At 39.3% G+C, this 21,691-nt stretch overlaps 1 protein-coding gene across 11 annotated transcripts in view; it reads right to left on the bottom strand.

Moving 5' to 3' along the window:
• The window catches only part of adgrb1a (adhesion G protein-coupled receptor B1a), a 264,518-nt gene extending 243,673 nt beyond the window's left edge, over window positions 1-20,845 (bottom strand). For 6 of the 11 annotated variants that reach the window (XM_033641591.2, XM_033641585.2, XM_033641592.2 and 3 more), the window contains exon 1: window positions 20,298-20,835. The gene's annotated coding sequence lies outside the window, so the exon portion shown is untranslated. Of the gene's footprint in view, window positions 1-20,297 lie in introns of all 11 variants that reach the window. The other 5 variants (XM_033641588.2, XM_078171997.1, XM_078172001.1 and 2 more) reach the window with 3 other exon arrangements.
• Window positions 20,846-21,691: the final 846 nt, after the last annotated feature.

The raw sequence follows: 21,691 nt of genomic DNA, 5'->3' as shown, positions 1-21,691 counted from the left end.
TTTATGTTTGGTGTCTGGCCAAAATGTTCTTTGAGTATGGTGGGTTTGGAGGGAGACTACGGCCGTGGATCATTGTAAGTGTTTTGGTTTGCTTATAACTGTACACAAACTCATAAGGCAGGATACACATTACAACGCTGAATATCTCAAGTATCTATTGGATAGTGTGTGTGAAACAGAGGGGCTTTTGTGTGTGTGTGCTGTGTCACAGTGAGAGACAGAATGAGTGTGTGTCCCTGGTGGCTGGCCACAGTGTACATGGCTGATTACACCCATTGACAGGCCTGCTTGATCACCGTACACTGAGCCTATGGCAGCTACCTGTGTCCCTCCTTTAGTCACAATACATTTCATCTCTACAGTAAGCTTTGTCTCTATTACCTCCAAACTTTCTGTTCTGCTTTCTCACAAAACAAGTTATTTTCATCCACATTTTATTTCCACTGTGTAACCCTACATTAAAGTAATGGGCTGTGGCATTTTCATTTAGATTAATGTCTGTTTTTCTGCTATCATACTGATGGAAATAAAAGTTTAGCTAGTCCATAAAAGTTTTAGCATTCTATGTTCTGAAAACAGTTCCTGTGAGGTCTTTACCAAGAAAAAAAATCATTGGGTGCGCAGCAAGTGAAGCATGACGTGTTTCCCATTTCTTTGGCAGAAATAGAAGACTTGGGTAGTTAGCATGAGCAGTGGCTGAATAGACAATAAAAACAGTGCCAGCTGCAGAAACTCAAACTTCATCAACAAAAAAAATGTAATCTGCTCTCCCTACACATGTAGAGATGAAGCTTTTCAAAGGTTCCAGAAAGGGCAGATGGTGGAGAGAGTGAATTAAAGGCCAACAACCACGATCATTTCCAACACGTTTAGCTTCTTCATTAGACAACAGGGAGGGGGAGGTGGGACAAGAGACACTTGATTTGGTATTTGCCTGTTGTCAGTTGCTGTCCATTGCGCTCTCTTTGACCACGAGCCAAAGCAAAACAATGGCTCTGTATCAAACAGGCTCCCCATCGGCAGGGTGATATTCTGCTCTGCAGAAAGTCAGAGCATCTAAACTTCTGTTTCTCTGCTGCCTGGGGAGCTACCAGACCCGACGCTAGTCGAGGTTAACAGCATGCAGACACTGTGTCAACATAACCTTCTAAAGCGTTACAGAATAAATAAATAAATAAAAAAAAAAACGTCTTTCTTTCAGCAGACCCATTAGCACTTTTCACCTGTAAATGCAAAATGCAGATTGAGACTGCCACAGCTGCCCGTGGCTATCCAAACACAATGACGAGTCAATCTGTCTGCATGCAAACAAGACTGGCAATTTTACAACATGTGCTAATGGAAAGCATGAAAAACTGTGATAAGTGTTGGAATTCATATGTTATGTTGGCACTCACAATTCTCCACAGAGAATTATCTAAAGGTTCCCTCAGCTCTACAGAGCTTTTTAGCCTCTTTGAGCTCATTGTTTTGCTTTTCTGTCTTTAACCCTTTAAACCCTGCAATAGAAATGGTCCGCCAGTGCCTACATTGGTATTTTTGCTTATTCTGATGTCATTTATTGTAGTATCTTCAAATGCTTCATATCCCTCAAATCTGTACAACCAAAGCTAAACAATTATGTAAGTCAGTATACCATAATAATAATTGATAAAAGAATTGAAATGCTGTTTTTTAAATCAGATTTTATAAAAAAAAACACATTGATCCAAACAACTTTTGAATGACAAAACATTTACAAAATATTTCTTACACTCAATAAGTTATTTATACTATGTACATTATTTAATTTTTTAAATACGCTCATTTTTATGAGCAGAGTGCAGAGGGGTTGTGATGGATTCATCATTTATTTCTCTTGTGCCAATGCACGGTTTTGCACCACATGTAACATAGTGCAGTGATGTCATTACAAGTGTACAAAGGATGACATGGAAGACAGAATCCATAGCTTTCTGCTGCAAAAAGAATGAACGTTCTAGCAATTATGGTTTTTATTTTTAGAGCAATATATACAGGATTGTGCAAAAAGCGATTTCCCATGGCAATTATGAGGAAATTCCAGCATAAATACAGTGAAATACTATGTTTGCACTGCAGGTTAGATAAGGTAACATAAGGTAATGGCACAATGGCGGGGAAGACAGAAGCCTTAGCTCTCTGCTGCAAAAAGAATGAATTCTCTATCTCTTATGGTTTTTAATTTAAATCGATATATACAGGATTTTGGAGACAATGATATCCTCCGGCCATTATGGGTGACATACTGGTGTAATTACAGTGAAAAATCACGTTTGCACAGCTCACAAGGTAAAGTAACATAAGGTTATGACATGATGACGGTGAAAACAGGAGCCTTAGCTTTCTGCTGCAAAAAAATGAATGTAGTATAATTATTATTTTAGATTTATTTAAACAGGATAATACAAGCAACAAGATCCATTTTTCAAAGGGTTAAGCAGCAGCAGGCAGCTATTTGCAGAGAAAGGCCTGCACTTTTCCCATATGAGCTTTACAAGGTGATAATATGTCAGTGTTATATTACAGTTCTGCTGCCCCCAAGTGGCCAAAAAATTTTTTTATCAAATGAATGTGGTTATAATCAAATCATACATGTCTCCATTAAAATGAGCTCATTTCTGAATTACTGTTAACACTATTTTTCAGTGTCACCTCACATATCCTGCAGGCTGGCAAACATGAAAACATCTGGCCTCACCCTGGCTTGAGGCAAGATGCTGAGGCAAAGTCAGTGTGACCTTTTCACTCCATTAAAGAAAGTAACTATTAGACTACTTCCAAATTACTCACATACTGAGGTTAATGTGCATTACAGCAACATATGGACACCCTTACAAAATATATAAAGATTGTAATTATTTTAGGCCACATTTAGACCAACAGTAGCACTGGGTCATATCAAACAGCATATATTTGTCTTACTGAGGATATAGTGTGGGCTGCCACTGCAGAAAGGTCTGGCAAAACCTGAGACTGGCTCAGTTTTTGCTGCAATGCCATGTCATCTACCGACAGCACATTGGCACATTAAATCTGTAAACTACTTTGAAACATGAACAGTGGTTTTGATTCAATCCACCTGTTTTTATGGGTAGCCTATTTTGTATTTGCTAATTTTCCACATGATTTTCAATCATTAGAGGTTTGACTGGAGTTTATTTAATTGCATCATCTTGTTGCAAACCCTTCTTCTATAACGGTTTAATGGCAGCCAAGAGAAGAATCAGTGCCACCAGCTGTTTACCCCAACTCATAGTGGATGGAAAGGAACTCAATTAGCATTTTCTTTAGACAAAAATGATAAATGTTTGTGCATATTGGTGTCAGTGACTCTGAGGTCAGACACCGAGGTTGGCAAAATGCACAGATCCGCTTAGCTCTGACACTAGGACATCATTATCTCCCCTCTATCTTTCCAGCAGGTTCTGATTGTTAGTCTGCACCGACTGCCGGTCTCACTAGTTAAAATGTTAAAGTCACTGCAGCTAATTAACGTTGTTTCTGTAAGAAACTTAATGACAGGTCAAAATGAAACCTTTCTGCTATCAAGTTAAAGTGCTCCCTGCAGCATATGTAAAACTCAGACAAAGAAATTTTGTGAGGGATGAAGTGCCACTCTGTTAATGTCACTTTACAATAAAACTGTAAATAATAACAATAACAATAATACTGTAAATTCACATCTCTGTATTGTCAGACTAAATGGGGATGCATGATATATATCTCAGTATTTCGTAAGAAATGGGCTACATGTTAAGTTGCAAGTCAAAGCCACATTTGAGATGTCACAAGCACTTTTATAAAAAACAGACTGTGATCAAAATAAGACAGGGATTTTTTTTTTCTGTTTCAAAATAAACAGCTGCACAAATGTAAATGAAAAAATCTGTAAAATAAATAGCAGGGCTGTGTGTTAACGTTTTGCACATAGCACTGCAGCTACAGAAGTTTAAAGGTTTGCAACACAGGCCACGAAACTATAACATGGGTATAAAAGTATCAAGTAGGTCTAAATCCATTGTAGTTTGAAACAATTAAAAATCTTTGTGGGGGGATTTAAAAAGTGGCTTAAATCTTTTTATTTATTTAGGCTATTCATCTTATTTATGCACACAGCATCAACAGAGAGGCCGAGGGAGGGAAGGAGCGAGACACACTTTGTCCTCGTTATATACGTCATGTTTATGAAACGTCTGTGTTCCTGCATACAGGCACTGTCTCAATGTCACAAGTTAGACTACAGCTACTGAGAATGAACGACGACATGCCATTATCCACCTCACACACAAACTAGCAAACAAACGCTTCCCTGACACAATCAAGCGGCACTGTCTCCCACACATGCAGCGCAGCGCTGTACTGCTCATGTGCTACTGCGGTCATTTCATTTATCTCACAGACTGATTTTGCGTAGCACGTGCAACATATGGACTGATGTCGCAAGGTAGACTAATTAAAAGACAGATTAAACAGAGTAGCTGCTCTGTGTTTCTCTTAGTGCTGATGGAGAACTTGTGAGTGAATGAGGAGGGCAGAGCTGTGCAGAGAGTGTGACAGAGGAGAGATGCACACTGGTATGGGTTATGTAAAGCAACTTGACCCTATATCAATATAAACAATGTTGTCAAAATTTATATCTTGCTTGTAAATATATTGATACTAGTCCATGCCCATTGGTAGCTTTGTCACCTTCTACCTATGCCAATCCTCAATGCCTATGTGCAGTTTCACATAGATTGACCACGTCAGTGAGTAGAAAAACATGGGACAGACAGAACGACTGACTGACAGAATGACACACTGACAGTTTCCGTGATTATGTACAGCATGCCATACCATGACTTAGTCATACCAAAAATTAGAAAAAAAACCCAAAACTTTGGGCCACAGGGGGAGCCACAGCGATCTGTCGCATTTTAGCCTTTTTTAAGCATGTTTCTGTTGTTATAGCGCCACCCAGTTGCCAATTAGAGTTAAATTTCTTCAGTCACCTTGAGGCGTCCTCTTCTACATATCTACCAAGTTTAGTAAAAATCGATATGGTGGTTAGGCCTAGATAAGAAATTAGCTCTCTAGCGCCCCCATTTTGTTTGATGGGGTCAATAATGGAGGGGTCCCCTCAGATTATGTGTGGTCATATGCCTACAAAGTTGTGTGGTGATGGGTGAAACCCTTGAGATGTTATACACCTTTATGTGATGAGCCACGCCCTCCACAATATTCATTGCCTTATAGAAGCTCAGTATTAGTAAGTAGTTAGTAAATCAGAAGTTATGGGTTCTTGAGGCAGATTTGTTCCTCATGAGGAGAGGCATCTCTGTGCAAAGTTTCATGTCTCTACGACATACGGGGCATGAGATATGCCCATTCAAAGTTTGCAATTTCAATCGGTTGCTATAGCGCCCCCCTTTGGCCAATTGATGTAATATTGCTTCATTCACATCCTCCCATGACCCTCTACCACTGTGCCAAATTTCACATGGATTGACACATGAACAGACACACCCACAGACACACCCACAGACAGAGTTTTCGTCATTATATAGTAAGATATCATGCATTGTCGTGATATCGCCCAGTCCTATTCTCAGCTATCTCAGGAGTTGTGTTCTTTCAATTAATCTATAAAAAATTCAAATATAAAAAGCAGATCAGAAATGGGCACATACCCAATAATAAAGGGCTTGGATCATAATCAGGGCCAATTAAATACTTGATCGCGACATCCCTAGTTTGGTGTTAGTTTTTATACTAATACAAAAACACACTATTTATTAGGGTGTGCTCAGTGTTTTGAAATTCAGACAAATTAAATGTGATTGCTTTAAGACTGATGATGCAAATGAAAGATTTAGTATAAAGTTTCCATCCACCCAAATTTATTGATAGTAATTATATCAACTCTATTAATGTGAATTCATAGTCTATTCACTCAGTTTGATTTAACTGCATAAATGGTACTTTTTTGGTTTATGTTAGAATTACTTGACTCAATTGGTTGGAAAGTTCGTATGTAATTGAAAGACATAAACCTGACAGAATTGACAAAATTACTCATTTGAGTGTTGGCAAAATTTTAGAAATTTAGAAATTTCTTAAATGCAGCCAATTTACTGATATGAAATTGACACTTTTGGATACCATTGTCTTTATGGTTTTATGTTAGCAGTTCTGGGAAAATGGTGAATCGCTGAAGGAAAAGTGTTGTGAAAAAGTGTTGTAACAAGCAGCTCTTAAGGCAGTTCAACTCCATAACCGCTGGCTGTACCCTCCATCAGTATGCAGTCTCCTGTTGCTTCAGGACAGGAGTGAGCCAAAAGCAAAAAACAGAATTCCTCACCCACTCATGCAGACTTGAGTCAATGACCTGAGTAGACTGTCGATAAAGCTGGGGAGGGGGAGAGAGATAACGCTAACAGCCACCGACTCTGAACAGTGACAGAGGCTATCACTGTCAGAGACTGCACACTGACCCACACCATCCATCACATACAGGAGAGAAGAAGAGAGGAGAGGATGAAAGGGCAGCAGAGGATGGGAGAGAGGAGTTAAAACGTTGGAACAAAGAACAAAGTAGCACATGAGACAAAATTTGAGAAGAGATCACATGAGAGGATGAGGGAGAGAAGGAGAGCTGGATTGAGTAGGATATATCCTAAAGGAAAAAAGGAAAAAGTAGGAATGGATTGAGGAGAAGAGAGAACAAGTAAGACAAAGGACAGTGGAGATTTAAGAAGACAGGAGAAGAGAAAAAGAGAGGAAACAAGATGAGGTATTTGTGAGGAGAAATTAAAGAACAGAAGTTGATGTACAAGTAGAGAAATAAGAGGAGAAAGCAGGAGTAGATGAAAAAAGGAAATGAGAGTGGCCAGGTCTTTGGTGGGATCCAGTTGACAGAGGACAGGAAAAATGAAGATCTCTCAAATTGTACAAGCTTGTTTTTTTCTTCTCTGTTTCTTTGTCCACCATTAGCTCCACATGAAGAAGCATAACAGCAAATTAACAAGTGCTCAAGTAGACAAAATATGCCGAGCTCAGTATCCAGCTGCAGTGTCCTCTAAGTGGAGAAAAACAACATTGTAGATGTAATGAGGTGGAACATGGCGGGGTCACAAATAAATGCCTCACTTCAGCAGAGCTGTTGTACAACACAGCTGACAACGGCAGATTGGACAGTCAGCACTTCAGGGCCACATGTTTTCCTTTTTGGGGAGACAAAAAGTTTACCAAGACGTTTGTCTAACAGAAGACAAATTGCCACCAGATGTGTTCTGGATATATGGACCTCCGTTAGGAGAAATCCCGAGCTTTTTATGACAGCAACAGTGACAGCTAAGCCCTCGCAAACATCTGTTTTGGGAGAATGTGACTGCAAGAGAAGCACAATGAACAAGGCCTACATTAAATATTACAGTAGATCAGCACTACTAATCAACACTCCAAGCATTAAAAAGTTGCAAGTTTATCACTCCAACATCAGTCTTGAACTTTGGATTGTCACTTTCAACAGATAACATCCAGTTATAGCCTCACAACACACAGCAACCATGTGGCGTTTTCTTTACTCTCAATTGGAGCTGCAGACTTGATACTTGGGTTTGATTTCGACTTGACTGCTCCGGGTCTTGCCTAAATCCTCCCCTACACCAAATTATTTTTTACGCAATTTGACTGTTGCAGACACATTTAAAATCATTATGAGTTTTGCGTGAGTTGTGGAGCGATCCTGTGATCTCGATCGTTTGGTGTACGGTGGTCATAATCTCTGTCGGAGCTGTATTAAGTCAGTCTTTTTCTCATCTTGACATCCTGATAAAATCAAAGATGTTTAATATTATTGTAAGTTTTTAGTCTGGCCTCATGCAAATTACCCTGATATTCTTACCCAAACCCTAACCCTTATAATTCTCACTCATGCTTAAACCAAACAAACCCAGTCAACAAAGGCCATGAGTACTAGCCAGTCAGACAGAGAGTAGGGTGGGTCTTGCCTTTGCCATCCTAGGAAAAAAATTGAGTGGGCCTAACCTTATTTGCAAGCTATAGCTAGCTATCGGAATGTCTATATTAGCCTATGAGCTAACCATATGTTTCAGCTGGAGATTACTAACTTCAAAAATCATATAGGCTATCATATTATTATAAGTGAAGTCAGCAATCTTCAGCTGAAACTTGCGGTTAGCTTGTAGGCTAATAATGTCTAGGGACGGGCATTGGAAATTAGCAGTAGCTATAAATGCTGTGATACACTGCATTGGTTAATTGCTGTGCAATTCTCTATGTATATGTATCTGTCCCTATCAAATAAACATGAAATGAAATGAAACAAACATTCCAGTAGCTAATGTTAGCTCACAGGTAGCCCCCTTTGGACAGTGGGTATCTGGCTAGCTGTACTGTACAAAGATTTTTGAGGGCTTCAGCAATTTCTGTCAACTTTTTTTTTTTCCTTTTTTGAGGTTAGCAGTCTTGCCAGTAGTGACTAGTGATTTCCAGTCTTTGCAAAACTGGATTTTTCCCTGACTAAAAACTCTGTGACACATTGACTTTTAATGTGACTAGGTATCCTTCATCTGTGGTTTAAGCATGAGTGAGAATGATAAGGGTTAAGGTTTGCGTAAGAATATCAGGGTAAGCCAGTCAGAGGCAGAATAATGAAAAGTAACACAGGTCATGCTTTCGCTATCCTGGGGGAAAAAAACGAGCCCATATTTGGGACATCAGATTTTTTCCCTAGGGTGGCAAAGGCATGCCCCACCCTACTCTCCCTCTTACTGGTTAGTACTCTTTTTCCTTTTTCCACTTTATCATAGACTCTGTGTAGAAGACTACACAGAGTCTTGAAGTGTAGGCTATGGTAGGCATAACATGAGACTTGACTTTAAACAGACACTGACAAACTTGAAAACTAGAACTGAAACAGACTCAGACAAACCTGAGATGGGACTTGAACATTAGTGACTTGAGACTCGGCTTGTACTTCAGTGAGGATTTGAGACTTAACCTGAGACATCCTCTGGCAGATTCAACACTTGACTTAAACTTGTCTTAAGAGATTGACACTTTAATTTGACTTGCACTTAGGGACTTATACTCATCTTGAAATGTACTTTGGCAAACATTGAACTGGACTTGGACTAGTACGTACTAAAATGGAGAATGTTACCTTTTACAGTTGGTCCAGGTCCACTCTGCCAAATTACAAATAAGTCACTGACATACTTGTGAACTAAGGAGTCATCATTCAAACAAAGGTTCACTGTTGTCAATAAATGTATTTGTAATAAAGACCGTGTAGCTTCCAGCCCTCCAAGGAAATAGCACTAGTAACAAAAAGTCATATGGCAGCAGCTTACTCTTTGCCTACTTGTTTATTTTTCTTTTCTGCTTGAAAATTCTTAAGTGTTAGCAGCTCTTTCAGGGAAGGCAAAACAGGCTTTCCTGCAGGTGAAATTACACCGTAATGAATTCTCGTTTCAAACATCTATTGATAAAAATTCTGATAAAAATGTTCCAAAATTGTGCGAAAAAAAATAGGTCAGAAGAGGTTTACCTTCATGTTTAATTAAATTCCAGTATCAGGCTGATGCATCAGCAAACAAATAAAAAACTGTATAACATCAACATGAGGAACAACAGCAGCGGTGGAAACCGACCCCACATCTGGAGAAGTGTGTCGTTCAGTGGGGAGAGTAGTAATAACCCTGATTAGTTCCAGTGTTGATAGCTGCTTATGGAGCTTCCAGGGGAGAGTTGAATAGAGATGGAAATCAGGGCTCAGCTACGGATGATTATCTAGCCACTTCAGATCAAAGATCCTTCGGTCTCATCACAAAGGATAAAGAAAAGATCATTTCACCCTGAACTATAAAACTACCTGTGTGTGTTTTATTGAGATACTCTGGAAAAAAGCAACAGGACTGTACAGGACGTTAAAACAAACCAACATCAAACAGAGGCAACATACACCTGTATTTGTGCAGATTGATGCACATATGGTTATAATTTTATATGTGGCAACACAAACTCAACCACTGAGATGATTTAAAAGCTTCTGAAAATGGTTATTAGAGTATGCATGGATCTATGAATATTTAATGAATTCATCAATTAAGTGCCAGGAGTTGTTAAAAAAGTGTAAGAAATTACAGCATAATGTGTTAACAAGAACTCATATTTTCAGCCAGAAAAAGGGTCACGACACCACTGAGAAAGCTGTGGAGGAAGCAGAGTGAACCATCTGTGATTTCTCAGGCAAGGTGTCTATGTACAGTATGTGCGTGGGGGGGAAATGCCATGAACATGCCTACATGCATGTGACTAATTTCTGTGGCATATCTTCAACAGCATGTCAGAGTCAAAGAGCTGGCATGCTATTGAAGAGAAGTTGGGCTTGGTTTAAAATTTAAGTCAATGATAAAATCAAAGTGTACACTAATTATGAAGCTTCTGAATATAGCACACCTCTCTCCTGAAAGGGTAGCTCTTTGTCAGCAGCAGTTTTTCATATTTTACATTTCACAAGTGGGACTGGCATCTTAAACAAAAGCCTGCAATTAAGATTATTCTTCTAATTTCCAGGGCTACAGGTCTGTCATTATTTTCAATCACAAGCAGCACAGATATTTAAATGTGTGTGATTTGCTCCAGCATAAGTGCTGAGACACACTGCCTGTACTGTAACTCATGACTGGTGTGATAATAAAGATGAAGCACACGGTTGGTATCATCTGATCCCACTGTATTTCACAAAGTCTCAGTACAAACAGAAGCCTGTGAGCATAACCCAACCCCTCCTTCAGGTGCGACCACTGAACATGCTGTTGAAGGTATTTTTGAGTTTCAGATCAAACTACTAGCAAGTAAAATTTATATTAAAGTCATTACTTTGAGATAGAGCCAATATTTTATCTATATTATCATTTTTTGGAGTATGTTCAAGAATTTCTATGTGTACCTACATTTGGGAATGTGTAAAACAATTTTTAAAGTGTGCTTCTTTTGATAGAAAATCATAAGGCTCAGGCCATCATGATATGGAAAATATGCTCTGCGGGTAAAGCTGCTCTGGTGAAAATTAAGACTTCCAATGACTTCGCCAGACAAATCTGCCACTGAAGGTGTTAAATACTCTTTGATCTTTGCCTCTTTCATACAGTCACATGGTTTATAATCCACTGGCTGCTGGGTCTTTTCGTCATTGGAGGATTCCAGAGGAACAGACTGAGGTGCGAAGGTGTTTCCTCTGCTTCTCTCACACACTTGCTAACATGAAGATAAAAATAGCAAACAGGCAAGAGAACCCTGCTAATTGAAGACCTTGACTCAGAGTGATGCAGCTCTGATCCTAACATACTGTTACTGCTACTACACAAGCTTTCCAACCAAAGCCAGGCACCTTACTAAGATTTTTGCCAATAATCAGAAGCAATATTGGATTATTATTTCATGCCTTAGACAAGAAAATGTAGCAAATTTAAATATTTTATGTATAATCAGTCAAGTGGCACCAAATCCATCATATCAGAGGTGGAGCTGAAGCTACAGTGCATTTGACTTGTAATTGTAATTGTTCTGACTACTGCCACAGTAACAAAAGGAAATGTGTTCTCGACTTGTGAAGAGAATTACTCTTTTTTCAACAACGCTATTTTTGTCCAGAGACACTGAAAGTCACCTGGAGGCTCCACCCTGGCTGGAGAGCAAGTATATTTTCAGAACTACTTAAATGTTTAAAGAGAGTAAGGCCTAAAACCAGAAAATAATCCACTCAGAGTCCATGTAATGTAAAGACATGTAATTACAGAATGGACAGAACACTACAATACACAGCATCACACAAAGATATTAATAAAAATAGAATAGAGTTAGAGAGCCATTATTCACTTTCGAGCCAGAGTTCTGAAGTCAAATTTATCCTGAGTTACTCAGATGTTGAGTCTTCTGTAGGTAATTTCAGGCAACAGCATACCTGTATACCTTTTTACCCATTTCACTTCAAATCTGAGTTCAAACAGAGAAAAGAAGAGTGTTTGACCTTAAACCGTACTGATGCCTACAGACTAGAGCCATAAAGACTCATAAGGAAGAGGGAGACAACCTCAGGATGGCCTTATAAATAAATGTCAGGCAGTGAATTGATCTCTGCATATAAAGAGATGACCATCCAACCACAGCATACAAATCACTGTGATGTGTCGTAAATTTGCTACCAGTGTCAAATCCCAGGGCACTGTGTAAAAAAAAAGTAGTTGAGGAGAGAAAAAGCAGTACTTGTAACTGAAATAAAGAATTTCAAGCCTATCCACATGTAATTTAAAACAGGCAGCTGTTAATCAAAATGCTTAAGAACTTAAAGGAAGCAACATCAAGTGGTTTGCTTCAAGATGCTGCAATCTGCCTGTTATGCAGGAGCCTGTTCCTGTTTCCCAAGAACAACATTTACTGTCTTTAGTCAGGATTCAAGGACGGCTTCACAGCTGGGACTGAACCCTTTTAGAATATAACCACAGCTAAGTAAGTGACTTTAATTATAAAGGCTGAGCAGTGCATGATGGTGTCATTTGTGTGACGATCAATGTTAATATCCATAATAAATTACAGAGGACCAAGTACAGATCCATGTGGTGCACCTCCAGCACAGTATACCAATAAATTATGTTCCGTGCCAATGCAGGAAGTACTCTGCACTCTAAATAGGGAGGCAGGCAGTATGACCCCATTCACACCTTGCATTTAAATGCATCTTCTATCTGTATCTAGATATGATTTAGCCTGACTACATTTAAACCTGGGATTAATATGGGGTGTACAGTGTCCTGACTGAGAACCAGTTGAGATCCAATCATGCTGTCCTGCTCAAACAACAGCTGAACTGAACAGTTGTGGCTGTTCCACCATTTGCTTAGCTATTGCTTCATACATGGGTCTACTGCAACTGAATTTCCAAGTTTAGCTTGTATACTTTTGTCAGACCAAACTTGGTCTCTTCTTGACTCCGTCCACAAGTGTCTTGAATATCCATAGGCTTTCTTACTGCTTTCTTACTATTAACTTAGCTCACTAGTTGCCTATTGGCTGGGACCTTACTAGTTTGGAACTGTCAGTTACAAATTCCCGCCCATATAGTTGTTGTATGTGGACTGAAAATGCACTTGTGTTCAACATGGTCACAATACTTCTGACCACCTCCAGAGGCGATGTGGTTGATCCAATCACAGTCCATCTTTAGTGCACTTTGGGTGTATCTACACCAGTACTTCCATGTGGTCAGGCACTATCCGATTGAATTCTGATCACCAAAAGGCATTTTAATGCAATGTGTAAAGGGGGTCTAATGGTGCGGAGATAGTAACGTTGACATTTTTATTAACTGTAACCTTTCCTTAGTTAGTTAGTTTCCTAACCTTAGCCACATTCTATTCACCATAACCTAGACCATGACCATACCCTATCAGCAACATTGTCATCAAACCATTTTGCTGCTTGTTCTGATCAAAAAGATTTCAAGTCATCTTAGTTTAGAATGGTCAACAGTGTCAAATGCATAATGACCAGCGCTGCACAAAATGGTTTCCTAACCAGAGGCTTATCATACCACTCACTAGCTTTAAATCTCTGGTAATTACGCTTCACTGTTTTCTCCTCATGATCAGCTCACTCACTGGGTCTTGACAATAAGAAATGAGTCATCAGTCCTTTCAAGGGATGGTTTAATTCTTGCAGGCCCGATAAAATCATTTGGTTTTTGTACATTTTTGCAAGATACTTGTTTTGTAGTTTTTATAGTGCACTTATTTTCAAACACATACATTCACAAAGCATGTGAAAATCTAAAGGTTTGATTTGGGATGTGAGAAAAGTTGGCTACCTGTACACTGATGCTGGAGGATACCTCGTATCTGATCTAGTGTTCAGCCTTCACAGGATTTGTATTTTAATGCTCATGAATACCTTTGTCAACCAGCCAGTATAAAGCTCAGTTTATGCTTGGCTGCTCTCTCGACAGTTGTCTCCAAACAAAAGGCACCATGTAGTACCTCACCCAGCTTTTATACCTTAGCAACAGGAATGATTAAGTGATCACACAGTTACTTCCGCAGTTCCGACTGCTGTCATTTCACTCATGAATGAGCAGGAGAATAAATAGAGGTAGAATATATAATTTTACCTGTTTAGAATTCATGTTTTCTGACTTACAAGTGCCAAGTTTCACCCTGACAACAATCTATCCAATCACACTCCATGACAATCTTTGACGTAACATTACAAAATTGTGTGTCTTAACAACAATTGTGCCCACTGACACAATTTAAAAAAGAAATGCTTAATTTCTGGTGTTTCTCAGGTGTGTTTGTGCCCACAGCCGGCAAGATGATATTGTTTGTCTATCCCTTTCAGAACCACTACAAATTACTGCTACAGAAATGATTCTTACAACCATTTTCTGGTCTTCAGCCACTGTGGTTCCAATTTGGTTGGGTGGAGGAACAAAAAGTACTTAGTTAGATGTATTGAATTATGGTTTGAGTAGGGATGCATATTGGATTTGCTGATATATAACAACTTATTTGGCCAATAACTCCGAAATACCGAAATATCCACTTTTTTCCCCACATAATTTTAGTGATCATCAAGTCTCTTCTGTAGTGGAATTAACATCATATTATGCATGCATACTCTTATCATGATGGCCCACCACCAGATGGAGACATGAAATAAAATAATTTTCAATATTTATAACATTCACTGTGCCAAATAAGAAAAAGCATGTTGTACAATTCTAATAGTTCATTTTAAAGCTGATATTGGCTGATACAATAAAAGACAATATCGTCAGATACTGATACATGACGTGCCAATATTATCGTGCATTCCTAGGTTCAGGTTACAATACCTTATTAAAACTACACTAATCCATATTTCTTGAAAAATGATGTCAAATGACATCAGAAAATATTACCTGATACTGCTGTTTAGGTACTTGGTTAACTAATGATCACTACCAGGTTAAAAGAATACCACATGAGCTGTTGGTAGGACACTGTTTTCTATGTCAAAGGTGCACACTTTCATCCATCCACCACAACCACCATACGTCATTCTACTTCTACATTTGCTCTTGACAGTTAAGATTCACAAATCCACTACAGATGTGGTTAAATACGAACAACATAGGTTGCATTTAGACAGTTCAACAAAGGACATCGCCACTTGAAAATGGAAGTGACAAGAGAAAACAACTGATAGAAACTGACATTTCTTACTTGGTTAGTGGATAGGGTATTTGTTGGTGAAGTATTCACTGACTGAACTTTATTACTGAGAGCAGAGGTCAACCAATAGTGGATTTTTAAAGGCCAATATAATAACAATAGTTTGGAGCAGGAAGAAAGCCAACAGCTGATTAATCAGCCGATATCCAACCCTTCACAAAAAACACTGTCAGGAATGGACAATTTTTGGCTCTATTAGAAACTGGATAACTGTTGAACTGAACATCTAAGGCAAAGTAAAAGATATCTAAATAAATCAATCTGCTTTTTTGAGCAATTAATTTTCCTTGAAGTCAACTTGAGATTCTCAAGTACACCATGACATCACCTTCACTCTGTGTATGAAGCCTCCATGAGAGGTGCAGTATTTCTGTTACTTGTATTTGAAATACAAATTTCTATTACCTTTGAGGATTTTGTAATAGGTATATGACAGGGCTGAAAAAATCAAATAAAATTTGTGACAAGATACTTTAGAGTGGAGTGTCTTTATTTTCAGAATACTCAAAATACTTTATTGATTCATAAAACACAGAAAAACAAGACTAGGTCAAAACCTAGTATGTGGCTGGATAGTGTATGAATTGCTAGAGTGCTTCCAATTTGAAACAGGAAATGTCTGCAATCACTTTCACGTTTATAATACATGTTAAAATGAAGCACAATAGAGTTAGGCACAGTAACACAACAGAAAGGAGCTGCTCTCTCTGGCGCTGTACCCAGTGTTCATTTAAAACAAACCTCCTCTCTTCAGCTACGCTTGGTGATGTGTTTCCATGTGTGACTGGTAGAGGCTGCACAGCCATCGGCCACTATCGGAGGAAAGTTCCACCGATGATTGTTTATGTATAACATACTATTGGCCAAACCAATAAGTCAGCCAACCTCTAATTCAAAGTAAAAATTCCCTCCGCTATCTAGATGACTGGCCTAGCTATTAGGTGCTACATTTCGTCACAGGTACTTTGCATGTCAGTTTCAACACCTACATCAACTCATATTGGCATCAGACACAAATTCCATCCTCCAAATGAATAATCATACACAGCAATCACAGCTAAACAGCAATTCAGAACTGAGCATGAGGGCTGAGGTGTGAATGTAGCTACTGAGGCTCTTTGTGGTAGAGCTTTGTGGCTGTTACATGGTTGTCAGCCTAAGTTCCTATCTCACTCTGCACATTGGCCAAGCCTCATTAAGCACCTTTCCCAAGCTCCTTGTTTAGTCCCTAATTAGGAAAGCATGATCTGGTCAACCTCCAAGCGAAGATCTTCTCCCCACAGTGCTGTCGAGAAGCCATTAAGAACTTTCAGGACATGGAATATTGGCATGTTTCACCTTTAAAATGCCTATGTTGTGAGTGTGTGTGACTACCCTGTCTGTGCTGACTGATTGCTGTGTATTTACTCCAAAGCATGGTGGGTGTCACACACAAAGCGATCTGTGAAGCTCCGAGGCAGCAGAATAGCACTGCCTGTCTATGTCACTCAGCCCTGTGTCTACAGTCCCTCTCTATCTCGCCTTTAATCCATCTTCTATCATCCCGCTGACTGTCTCCTCATCACCCATCTATTCATCGCCCCTCTTTCAATGACTCCCTCTGTTTCCCCCCCTCACTGTCTCCTCTTCCTCCCTCTGATGTCACAAATTCAGATATGAGGTTCTCTGATAGCACCCAGCCTTGGACACTGCAGCCTTGTTTGGAGGGGGAGCGATCAGAAGGATGAGAGGATGGAGGGAAGGGCGAGTGAGTTGACGGCGCGGGTATTTTCCGAAGCAGCAGGAGGATGTAAGATGCAGAAACAAAGGAGGACATCTAGGTTAAAAAAACATGCATGAATGCCTCTGAAAAGGCCTGTGTTGTGTTGCCGGCTTGCCTCATCCCTGTGACTCCGAGCCAGCCGTGCCTGTCAGGGCACTACTGTTGAGTCTATTTATGTTATCTGCTCTCTTTCTTGGGGATAAAACAGTTGACTGCTAATATTCATACCTGGGGGTGAAAGGGGGTTCTCTGACTCTGAACCTGGCGCTGTCCCAGAAATGCATGCGCTGTCATAAGAGCAGACATGTCCTGTACACTTGACTCTCCTCAGTGTGTTGTGGCAGGTCTTAGTGGCACTGTGACAAAAAAGCACATTTCTTACAACAAAACATCATGAAACCACCAGAAATATTCCTAAGCAGGTCAGGAGGGTCCATTATTTTTTTATGGTTTCATGTCTTGGGTAAATTGCACAGGAGGTTGATTTGGGACTAGCATCTGCAAGGCTTCCAAATTTTAATATCAGTGAGAGGACAAACATACATTTTAACTACGGCAACCCTGACACTTTGGGGAACGCACATAGGTGTAGATTTTTGGGGGGATGCAGGGGCCATGCGCCCCTTCATATTTATAAAAACATGAAAGCAACAGAGGACTTTTATTTTGACAGAATTAAAAACACTTCCACCTCAAACTGATGCAGGAAAGGCACAAATTGGGTTGTGAAAATCCACCAGAATGTGGAAAATTAAGTGTTGAACACTCTAAATTTTATAGAGAACCCCAAACCTCATCTGCTTTAAATGTGTCTCCCCCAATGTTGAGAAAAATCCACACCCTTGGGAATACAAGCTTTTTTGCAGGCATCAGAAACTGCAGTGACATGGATCAAAGGCAATACTGCAGGTTTTCCTCTGATGGAAATTGAGTTTTTACATACACCCCTAAGTGGAAGATGCATTAGTAAAGGAGAATAAAGGGTTGGATTTAGCAGAAATTACACAGAGTGACCATTGGTATCAGCATGGCAAGGGCACTTTTAATCACTATCTCTGAATGTATACGCACTGTTGGGCTGCTTTAAAGAGCTACTAGCCCCAAAGTACTTCAAACTTTATTTCTGAGGCTTTTACACAATTTTAATTTAGACTATTGATTTGAGTCTGGAAGCATTGGCATCATCCTTCAGAATTACACACTGCATCAGTCAACTATGACATCTTAAGTTCCTGCCTTGGCGGTAAACATGCAGGTATAAACCTTCCTATATCCAAGCATTCATGCATCAAAACAGTAACGGCAATTAAAAACTTCTGCACATTCTATGTCAAAAGCTGAATTCGCCAGTTTGCTTTTAAAGACCATGTCCTCAAATGTTGAAATACACCCTTTTTTTGTGAAAAAACACAGTATGACTCTGCATTTTCAGCTCTGTCCCTTTGTAATAAAGCCCACATTATGCTGCTATAAATCAACAGGGATCACTTCAGCACATAAGCTAATAGAAATTTAACCTGACTTATCCAAGGGACGGGCTTATGTGTTTTTATAGCGCCCCCAATAGTATGCTCTGGTAACTTGAAAATGTCTGAAGTTGAATGAAATTAGGATATTTTGTCATACTGTCAACCAAACAAGGAACACACACACACAGAAGTAAAAAAAAAAATTCTCTCCACGTCTTACCTAAAAATCAACCAAAATACTGTTTTGAAAGTTCCTCAAAAACAGCAGCTTACCCTGTCTGTCTTATTTTCATCATTTTGTGCATGCAGCATGCCATAAATTGGACATTAGTGAGTCTTACTGCAGCACAAGGAGAGCTGAGGGAGGCTCCTTGCACCAGAAGGGGACAGTGAATGACAACCCATTTTGTGGCGAATAAGACTGCTGGCCATCAGTGAGTGATACCAGGCTGACTGAAAGTGCGCCACAGCAATAGGCTCAAAGCATTCATCTGCCTACTCCACTGCAAAGAAATCAGCTACGTGCCTCTGGTTTCTCCCTGAAGCATCAGTGGGCATAATTTGCCTTATCATCATGTATTACCAAGACATGACTTGAGCACATTCATCATGTGTTTCAGAAGGTAAAAAAAAAATCCATGCAAGATTTCTCAAAAGATGGCTGGTAATTATATCCAACTTTAAAGTTTGTGTAAGGTGACAAATAAATATCACATGGCCAAAAGGGGAAAACTAAAGGTGTCAAAGGATACTAAGGGTTTCTTTCCTATTTTCACTCTAGCTTTGTCTCTCTTCACACTTACTACACATTACTCAGCCTGTTATTTGACTGTTAAATACTAAGATATCTAAGAATAAGATCTATACTTTAGTTTATTAAAATATGACTAACTCCCACAAGTCATGCACCAGGTTTGGTCGGATGCGCAACGCTTTCTGTCGGATGGAGAACCTAAACGTCAAACCCAACTCAAAATAACGTGCATTTTAATGCAGCCTTGCCCACTGGCAACACTGCTTTGAAAACTGGGCATTCTATACGAGTTGCATATCAGGTGGTGTTTTCCAAAATCACATCGGCTACAGAGGCTCAAAGACATGAGGTGTTGGCTGAAATTAAAACTTCAGATATGGGGCTGAAGGAACCAATTTCAAAAGTTAAAATGCATGTGTTTACGGGGATAAATCCCGCGTGGTGTGTTTCATATGTGCCGATTTACAGAGTTGCGCTTAATTAATATAAAAATGTCTGAAATGATGTCCAAGTTGGTGTTTAACCTTTGCGCGCGAGCATAAACTCATTAAATAGGATGTTTTTGAACGAAGTTAGGCGACACCGTATCCCCAGAGTAACGTGCCTCCTTCCATCCTCACGGGCGGACTGAGGAGCCCAGACGGCGACTGTCCACCAGCGGTGCGACTCTCTGACAACATACCGGTTGGGTGTGTGAGACTTAAAAAAAAATCCAGTGCTACTCCCCAACCAGGCTTAACGCAGACCACATTACAGAGGGGATCACAACAACAAGAATAATAGAAACATAATATATTCTAACTTGATATCAGTCTCTTTTTCTGGCTCATTTTGCCCCAAACCGCCCAAGAACAGTGACAAAACCGACACGCATCTCACCAAAACAAAACGCAGAGGCAACACAAAACAAGCTGTGTTGATGGCATGTGTGTGTACAGTAAACTTGAAGGTGAGCAGCGATGTCAGCAAGAGGTCAATATGAGTGAATGTGATTCATTTAGAAAATGGGAATTTACCTTGAGTAAGTTAGCAGTCCCTTTGATGCATACTGTCAGTGGTCAGAGCTCGGTGCGTTTACTGTGCTATCACCAATTCCAAAAGCCTGGGGATAAGTCCGAGGATAAGTCCACCAAACGCCTTGTTAGAAACGGAAATTTCGGCTTGACACAGAGCAAATTAGATGTAACGTTAATTGGGATAAAGAAGAGGTGAAAACTCAGAGAGGAGTTCCGTTAGTTCCGACTGTGCTTCCAGTGCGTTTAATGGGTTCAGAAAATCCCGAGTGTGTTCACCGACAGCTCTTTTCATACATTGTTCCAAAATGAAACGTCCTCAGCTCCTCTTTAATTTATAAAGGGAAACTCCTTTTTTTCAAAATAGTTTGTTATTCCAGAAATTCCGACATTCGTCTCAAAAAAAGTTATTCTCCAGATCTCCGTCTTCAGGTTACACAGTCTTCCAGGTGAATGTGAAGGTTTAACGGAGCGGCAAATCAAAGAGGGCTCGCGCGCGTCTCGGGAACCGCCGTCCCCAGCTTGCGGCTCCAGAGCGTCCTTGTCTGTCTGTGTGTCCGCGCGCAGCAACAGCCGGATTCCTTATTTGGAAGCCCGGGGCTCGCGCTACTGTCAAGAGAGTCAGGTTATACCAATATGACTTCCAGCTAAATCTTTCAAAATAAAAAAAAACCTAATTGGGGAGAAACGCTGCAACGCTCACCTCCTATAGCAGCAGCAGGAGAGAATAAAATCACTTTCACATTAAATATTAATCACATTTAAACGAAAACACAGTTTAGAAAAATGCTTTTAAATAACGAAAAAAATCCCTTTAAGTCACTGTTTTCCTGTTTTTTGTTTGTTTGTTTGTTTTTATCATTTTTAGTATTATTTATTATGATTTATTATTATTATTTATTTTTATTAAAAAGACTGTCAGTCTCTGAAAATTAAGCATTGCCCAGATGTGTATAAGTAAGGATGGAGTCAAAAATAAATAAATAAATAAATAAAAATGAAGTAAATAAAATGTTGTGCTGTGTATATTTTTCCAAGAGGCCTGCCATATGTATGCATTCATGACCACCAAAACCTGCAGAGCATACACACAGGCGTACTGTGTTTTAAAAGTTTAAAACGTCACACCTGCTATATATATATATATATATATATATATATATATATATATATATATATATATATATATACAAGTTTAAAACGTCACACCTGCTATATATATATATATATATATATATATATATATATATATATATATATTAATGTATTTTATGCAATGTGTAAATGTCACTGCTTTCATGGCACAGCCTTTGTTTCTGTTTTACATTACAGTAGCAAAAAAAAAAATATATATGAAACAGCATTCAATAAACAGAGGCTTCCCCCTGGGAATGCTT

Source organism: Epinephelus lanceolatus, chromosome 10, assembly GCF_041903045.1.
Source record: "Epinephelus lanceolatus isolate andai-2023 chromosome 10, ASM4190304v1, whole genome shotgun sequence".
NCBI classification, from domain to species: domain Eukaryota; kingdom Metazoa; phylum Chordata; class Actinopteri; order Perciformes; family Serranidae; genus Epinephelus; species Epinephelus lanceolatus.
Note: the sequence above shows the minus strand (reverse complement) of the source record. Positions and strands in the feature narration are given on the sequence as shown.